The following is an 8,786-nucleotide window of genomic DNA, read 5'->3' on the forward strand; positions in this document are numbered from 1 at the left end:
TTCCGCTTCTCCTGTTAAAGATAAGTGATTCAAGACATAAACAGCTTTTGCAAGTCTGTCATGGGGCGCTATCACCTCTCCCCCTTTCTGTTTTTGCAAAAGGTGTTTAAGCGTGCCATGTGCACGTTCTACTATGGCTTGTCCCGTCGGGGAGTGTGGAATATTTGTAACGTGTGAAATACTCCACAGTTGACAAAACCGGAGAAAAGTTTGAGAACAATATGCCGGGGCATTGTCCGTCTTGATTTGTTGAGGCAGTCCTAAACTAGCAAAATAAGCTAGTAGATGACGTTTGACATGATGAGAAGTTTTTCTCGTTTGTGTAGTTGCTGGATATGCTTGTTGAATTATTACTCTATCTAGTAAAGCATCCCGTATGATACCTTTCCAGCGCACCCCTCCCTCTTCCCCGCCACCCGGTACGGCAGCCCCGTTAGGCCGATTTCCTGGCAGTCCCAAACCCAGGGGTGGGGTTGGAAGCTGTAATGGAGGGGGGGCGGGGCCCCCGCAGTTCCCAAACCCAGGTGGGCAGTTGAATGGGCGGGCCCCGCAGTTCCCAAACCCAGGGTGGGGGTCCCGGCATTTCCCAAACTCAGGGTGGGGGCTGGAAGTTGTGGCATATTCACGTGTCCAGGATTTTCGTGTCGTCGAGTAGCTTGCATCTCTGCTCGCAGCTGTTCCAGTCGCCGCTCCAGATCTCGTAGATCGATGCTTTCTTTTCGCTTTGTAATTCCTCTCTTGCTGGATGCTTCCCGAAGGCGGGCGATTTCGGAGTCCTTTCTGCTGCCGCCGCTCCTCCCCGCAGATTTTCTTTCCTTTTAACACTTTCTTCCCCCGCTGCCTCCATCGCTGAGTTAGGTAGCGGTGGATACTGCGACGGAACGGGCTTCACCGGGTTTTCCTTTGTACAGTCCTCAGCGGAATCGGGATAGGGAGGGTTTTGTGGCGGGTCAAACTGATCCCTTTCCCTCCTCGGATTTTGTCAGCCCGTAACGGCCTCTCGGTTTCGGCCGCACTGCTGGGTCGGGGGTGCAGAGGGAACAACAGGAGCAGTTACAGGAGGACCCGCTGCTGTCGGTAGGGGAGCCGGTGTCCAGGGTGGTAAGGGAACTATTGCTGCAGGACCAGGTATAATCGGTCCCGAAAACAGAGAGGGTTTTGCAGGCAGCTGCGGTCCCACGGCAACAAAAGCTGATTGAGTTTCTTTCGGCTTTTACGCTTTTCAGGGCATCGCTCACTAGACGCCACGTTACAGATAGTCTGGTCATGTCCTTGGTACTTTTTGAGACCTCGTCCCAAAGACCTTGTCCAATTTTTTCCCATAAAGTCACTTCAAAGACATCGTTAAACGACGCAAAATGTCCTCTTCCTTTCGCCCAGGACAGTAGCTGCTTCAATGCAGCCTCATCATATTTGATCCCTCTCGTAGAGAGGATATGGTGGAGGAGTTTTACCACTGCTTCTTCCGTCTTAGACAGAGCAGACCCCATTCCTCCCTGGCTGCCTGGGAAGCCCCCACCCAGGCTTTCTTCTGCTAGCAAGAGACAGGCTTATCGCGACCAGCGCGCTGAAAATCAGTGCCGGGGACAGCACTCTTTACAGCCAGCTTCCTCTCTTCTTCCCTTCGTCCCGCCGCTTACTGCTCGAAGTCAGCACAGCCGAAGGGTCCCGAGTCCCGGTTCCGGACGCCAAATGTCACTGCGAGAGGGTACGGAGAAACTACACGCAGACCAATATGATCGAGAGGCAGAATCCCGTTTATTATGCGTTACAGTTTCCATTATATACTTTTCTTACACATACATGTCCTTACACGATTGGTTGGAAATAGTTAAACACACTTTTCAGCACTTAGTACTTGCTATCCTGTGATTGGCTCATACGTAGTTGTCCAGGCACATCTTCTTGCCTTTTCTCCCTGCACTTTCTCTCTGCCCTTTTTCTCCGCCTGTTTCTCTTTGCTGCTATCTCACAGTTAGCATTCTTGCAGGCTGACATCAGTGCCAGTACTTTTCCTGAGGTAAAGTCCTTGGTTGATTCAGGCTTAAGGCCCACTAACAGCTTGTCCACAGCCTGCTCTTTAGACAGGTATCCCACAAATCCCCCTTTTTGTTTTTGTGGACAAGCTATATACGCTAATAGGAGATTAATAAATTCACACAACATCCTTTGATTAAAAGATTTTTCTAATACCTATGTAATGTATTATTAAAACTACGAATACTTATATATGTGCATATCTACACAGCACTTTTCTCTTGCACACCACTTTCATCCACTCATTCAACAGGTGGCCACCACAGACATTCACACTTTCACACAAGATTAAAACTCCTTAACTAAAAAATTAAATATTTGACTATAGAAAGAGAATAGTAACACAAGTTAATTACCTACAGTTAACCTTCCTAAAAACAAACAAACCACATAACCTATGAATAAAAAACACTGCAGTCTTATAGAAAACTCCATATGAAACAAGAGAAACAGCTGGTGAATACAGGAAAACATCAGTATTGTGATAAGTAAAGTTCCCGCTGTTGACCACAACACGATCCATATGTAACCCCCATAGCAGAGGCCTCATCCCCGAAGGGCCAGCCAGCTGTAGAAACAGAAGCATAACCTCTGCCCATTATTAAGAGTTCCCCAGGGCCTAGCCACTCGCTGGTTCCTGGATCCCTGTACCACACTTTTCCTTTACTCTTTCCTTGTGTTGCTAATCTTGGATGTATCGCATCCCAATGTGTCACTATCGGGGGTTGTTCCGCTTCTCCTGTTAAAGATAAGTGATTCAAGACATAAACAGCTTTTGCAAGTCTGTCATGGGGCTCTATCACCTCTCCCCCTTTCTGTTTTTGCAAAAGGTGTTTAAGCGTGCCATGTGCACGTTCTACTATGGCTTGTCCCGTCGGGGAGTGTGGAATATTTGTAACGTGTGAAATACTCCACAGTTGACAAAACCGGAGAAAAGTTTGAGAACAATATGCCGGGGCATTGTCCGTCTTGATTTGTTGAGGCAGTCCTAAACTAGCAAAATAAGCTAGTAGATGACGTTTGACATAATGAGCAGTTTCTCTCGATTGTGTAGTTGCTGGATATGCTTGTTGAATTATTACTCTATCTAGCAGAGCATCCCGTATGATACCTTTCCAGCGCATCCCTCCCTCTTCCCCGCCACCCGGTACGGCAGCCCCGTTAGGCCGATTTCCTGGCAGTCCCAAAACCAGGGGTGGGGTTGGAAGCTGTAATGGAGTGGGGTGCGGGGCCCCCGGAGTTCTCAAACCCAGGGGTGGGGTTGGAAGCTGTAATGGGGGCGGGGCCCCCGCAGTTCCCAAACCCAGGGTGGGGGTCCCGGCATTTCCCAAACTCAGGGTGGGGGTTGGAAGTTGTGGCATATTCACGTGTCCAGGATTTTCGTGTCGTCGAGTAGCTTGCATCTCTGCTCGCAGCTGTTCCAGTCGCCGCTCCAGATCTCGTAGATCGATGCTTTCTTTTTCGTTTTGTAATTCCCTCTCTTGCTGGATGCTTCCCGAAGGCGGGCGATTTCGGAGTCCTTTCTGCTGCCGCCGCTCCTCCCCCCGCAGATTTTCTTTCCTTTTAACACTTTCTTCCCCCCCCGCTGCCTCCATCGCTGAGTTAGGTAGCGGTGGATACTGCGACGGAACGGGCTTCACCGGGTTTTCCTTTGTACAGTCCTCAGCGGAATCGGGATAGGGAGGGTTTTGTGGCAGGTCAAACTGATCCCTTTCCCCCTCCTCGGATTTTGTCAGCCCGTAACGGCCTCTCGGTTTCGGTCGCACTGCTGGGTCGGGGGGTGCAGAGGGAACAACAGGAGCAGTTACAGGAGGACCCGCTGCTGTCGGTAGGGGAGCCGGTGTCCAGGGTGGTAAGGGAACTATTGCTGCAGGACCAGGTATAATCAGTCCCGAAAACAGAGAGGGTTTTGCAGGCAGCTGCGGTCCCACGGCAACAAAAGCTGATTGAGTTTCTCTTTCGGCTTTTACGTTTTTCAGGGCATCGTTCACTAGACGCCACGTTACAGATAGTCTGGTCATGTCCTTGGTATCTTTTGAGACCTCGTCCCAAAGATCTTGTCCAATTTTTTCCCATAAAGTCACTTCAAAGACATCGTTAAATGACGCAAAATGTCCTCTTCCTTTCGCCCAGGACAGTAGCTGCTTCAATGCAGCCTCATCATATTTGATCCCTCTCGTAGAGAGGATATGGTGGAGGAGTTTTACCACTGCTTCTTCCGTCTTAGACAGAGCAGACCCCATTCCTCCCTGGCTGCCTGGGAAGCCCCCACCCAGGCTTTCTTCTGCTAGCAAGAGACAGGCTTACCGCGACCAGCGCGCTGAAAATCAGTGCCGGGGACAGCACTCTTTTACAGCCAGCTTCCTCTCTTCTTCCCTTCGTCCCGCCGTTTACTGCTCGAAGTCAGCACAGCCGAAGGGTCCCGAGTCCCGGTTCCGGACGCCAAATGTCACTGCGAGAGGGTACGGAGAAACTACACGCAGACCAATATGATCAAGAGGCAGAATCCCGTTTATTATGCGTTACAGTTTCCATTATATACTTTTCTTACACATACATGTTCTTACATGATTGGTTGGAAATAGTTAAACACACTTTTCAGCACTTAGTACTTGCTATCCTGTGATTGGCTCATACGTAGTTGTCCAGGCACATCTTCTTGCCTTTTCTCCCTGCACTTTCTCTCTGCCCTTTTTCTCCGCCTGTTTCTCTTTGCTGCTATCTCACAGTTAGCATTCTTGCAGGCTGACATCAGTGCCAGTACTTTTCCTGAGGTAAAGTCCTTGGTTGATTCAGGCTTAAGGCCCACTAACAGCTTGTCCACAGCCTGCTCTTTAGGCAGGTATCCCACAGGGGGGTCCTGGTCCTGGATAAGGGAGTGCAGGGGGGATCTGGTGCACAGGAATGGGGAGTTCAGGGGGTCCCTGGGACACCCCAGGACCACCCTTCAGGATAAGCCAAGAGTGGGGAACTGGGGAGACCCAGATATTTGGGGGTCAGGGTGGTCCAGGGGTCAAGGGAAGGGAGAAAGTGGGAGAGGTGTGGGAACTGGGAAGGGGCTTCAGGGGGTCCCAGGGTCGAGGAAAAGGGGGGCTGGGGCTGAGGTGCCAGGGGATGGCCAGCCAGGAATGGGGGGCTGGGGGTCCCCAGGTGAGGGAAACAGGGGGATGCAGGGACTGGGAGAGGTGGGATGGTGAGGAAAGTGGGGTCAGGGGGGTCCTGGAGTCGAAGAAAGAGGGGTCTGGGGTCTGGCAAACTGCATTGGCCAGGCAGGGGGGGACCCAGGCCAGGAAGAGCAGGGAGAGGAGGAGGAACAGCCAGTGGGGGCTGCTGAGACCCCCAGAGTGGGGAGAGCAGAGAGAGATGGTCCCAGACCCGCGGGAACCCTGGAAGTCAGGAAGGGGGGAACATGCAGAGAGGGGAGTTTTGGGAGTCCAGGAACCCTGAAAAGGGGGCCTGGAGAGGGGGTACCTTGGGACCCCTGGGACACTGAAGTGGGAAGTCTGGAGAAGGGCGAGTCCTGGGACCCCCGGCAGCCCAGACAGGGGCACCCCAGAGAAAGGGGAGCCCAGAGAAGGGGGACCTCCGGGATTCCCAGGATTTCCAGCAGGCTGGAGAGGGGGAGAACCCAGAGAGGTGGGACCCCTGAGACCCCCAGCACTCCAGAGCAAAGAGTCAGGGGAGAAGGGACCCCTGGGGCCTCCAAAACCCCCAGCATCCCTAAGCAGGGGGACCCTGGAGGGGGGGAAAGTCCAGGACCCCCAGCAGCCCAGAGAGGGCAGGGACCATGGAGAGGGGGGTACCCAATACCCAGCAGCCCAAACAGGAGGGACCTCCCAGAACCCCAAAATGGAGAGACCTGAGAAGGGGAATTCCTGGAAAGGTTTTGTTTGGTCTGAATCTTTGAGTTCTGGGGTGAGGGGGGGGTTGGGCTGAAACTTGTTGTTTAGGAGGTTTTTATGGACACAAGATGCCCGGTAACATCTAAAAATGGACTTGGGCAGGAGGAACCCCCAGGCCAACGTGCTCAGCCTTTTTTTTTTTTTCCTCCCAGCAGGATTTGTCCTTTCCCAAAGCTTGGGTGGATGGAGGAGGAGGCTGCAAGGAACAGGAAGATGCCGTGGGCCCCCCAGGCAGGTGAGGAGGAAGTCAGTGCCCCTTTGGCCCTGTCTTTTGGTCCACATGGGGGCCAAAATTTGGGGGGAATGTCCTTGGCCTTCCCTCTGGGCCGGAGGCAAATCCCCTGCCTGTCCTTCTTCCTTCCTGCCCCAGGCCCCGAGCTGAGGACGGAGAGCACAGAGGACAAATCCACCTGGCAGAGCCTGGTGGGAGAGGCCGTTTTGAAGGGCTCCCTGGCACAGGAAGGCAGCGGGGAGGAAAAGGCCTGGAGATACCCCCAGATGAGGGGCTGCAAAGCCAGCCCAGGGAACTCTGAGGAGGAAAGACCCGTCCTGTGCCAGAGCTCCGAGCTGGTGGTCCCTGAGCAGCCTCCCAGCAGGGAGAAGCCCTTCAGGTGCTTGGAATGTGGGAAGAGCTTCAGGAAGAGCTCCCACCTCCTCAGCCACCAGCACATCCACACTGGGGAACGGCCCTACACGTGTAGGGAATGTGGGAAGAGCTTCAGTAGCAGCTCCAACCTGATCGAACACCAGCGCATCCACACTGGGGAACGGCCCTACAAGTGTGGGGAATGTGGGAAGAGCTTCAGTTTCAGCTCTGCCCTCCGCAGGCACCAACTCATCCACACTGGGGAACGGCCCTACAAGTGCTTGCAATGTGGGAAGAGGTTTCAGGACACCGGGAATCTCCTCAGGCATGAGCAAACACACACAGATGAGAGGCCCTTCCGCTGCACCGACTGCGGGAAGGGCTTCAAACAGAACGGCACCCTTGTCACCCACCGGCGCATCCACACCGGGGAGAGGCCCTACAAGTGTGGGGAGTGTGGGAAGAACTTCACCTGCAGCTCTGCCTTGACCAGACACCAACGGACCCACCGGTAAGAGAAGCCCCTTGAGTGCCCCGACTGCGGGAAGAGCTTTGGCCACTGCTCCCACCCCGAATGACCCCCCTGATGGTGAGGCAACCCCTGGAGTCCAGGGACTGTCAGTCCATCCCTTTCTACCAGAAAGGGCCAGTCCCCTTTGCCAGGGGCAGGTTGTGCCAACAGAACCCTTCTTGGGGGGTGTGTGGAGATTCCTGCCTTGGCTGGGGACCCCCCAAGGTCAGTGCTGGAGGTTGAGAGCAGAGATCTCCCCCCAAGCGTTGGTCTGGGGGAGTTCCATCCATCTCTGATTCATAATTCTTGTTTTGGTGCCAGCTTGAGTAGAATTGCTTCAACAATTGCTTTAGTGTAGAGCACTGTCCTATCTTATCCTGTACTAATGGTAGTTTTAGTGTTTCTATTGTGGAGTACATAATTTTGATGAAGAGCTTTTGTCTGATGATTTGTAACCGTAAATAATCCATTTCTATCAATAGATTTGATTTGCTATTATTAAAACCTGGGGGACAAAAGTGGTTCAGTCCCACCTCTGTAATTCCTCTAAACTGAAAGTGTTGTCATAACCCAAGGCTGAGATTGGATCCAGCAACCCCCACATCCCACAGTAAGTTTGGAACTCAGAGGGCCCACCCCCCTTTTATAAATCCTCCCTTTCCCAAAGACCCCCATGGGACTCTTGGACCTGCCAGACCACCCCCACTTTTCCACCCTTCTCCCTATTCTTCCCACTTTTCCATAGTCCCCTGTTACAATCTGCTTTAATATTGCAGAAAGAACTTCAGATTTGAATATTCCCTTGAGCAAAACTAAAACTCACACAAGTTATCTGTTGATACCAAAAACTGATTGCTAAGAGATGCAAAGAGAACGAGAGAAAAATAAGAAAAGGTTAGAAAATGCTAAGATTATTTCTAGATGCAGAGAAAAGATACCACTGAAAACTTCCTTTACCTGCTGAGCTGGTGTATGTGGCAGAGGAGAAGCAGTTTCTGCCTTTTTTTGTCTGTCCCTGCAGCTTTTGGATGTTATTTCTGTAGCTGCAGGGGGTCTGACAGCTTTAGTTCTCTGCAATGCACCAGGTGTGGTTTCACCGCTCACGCCCCTGTCCCAGACCCTGCAGGGTCTCAGCTCAGCCGAAGCTTTGGGCCCTCAGAAATATGGTCAGGGTAGAAGGATAAGGTAGAACTCCCACATGTGGCACGGTGGTCTCAGCTCTCTCCAGGCCGGCACAGTTCCAGTCTCCGGTGGCAGGCAGGCAGCACGCGGTGGCGGAGAAAAGGTGAGGGGAGGTGGGGAGAGACTCTTGGCTACAGTCACCAGTTCTTCTGCCTTTCTTCTCCCTGATTTTCCAAAATTTATCCTCAACTTTTATAGTGTTCACAGGAGGTTGAACGTGGTTTCTTGGCATGTAATCAGTTCAGATGTTGGAGGAGATATGATAATCATAAACAATGGCAGGATCTTTTGGCAGGAAAAGTGCAGTGGGAAGTCCTGGTGAGAACTTCTGGCAGAGAGACTGACAGAGAATGTTTGATAGGAAGTTTTTGACAGGCAGAAACAATTTTTGTAATTTCTATATTATCTGTGTGTTACATAAGGTTGCCATTGTAAGTGACGTAACGGGAAAAGCATTATGGTTACCATGGTAACTGACTGTAGCAATGGGATAGTATGATGGTTGCCATGGTGAATGATGTACCAATAAGAATGCGTAATGGTTGCCTTATTAACCAACCCTAGCAAT

The sequence above is a fragment of the Myiozetetes cayanensis genome, unplaced genomic scaffold, assembly GCF_022539395.1.
Source record: "Myiozetetes cayanensis isolate MyiCay16 unplaced genomic scaffold, myiCay2020 scf466, whole genome shotgun sequence".
Taxonomy (NCBI): Eukaryota; Metazoa; Chordata; class Aves; order Passeriformes; family Tyrannidae; genus Myiozetetes; species Myiozetetes cayanensis.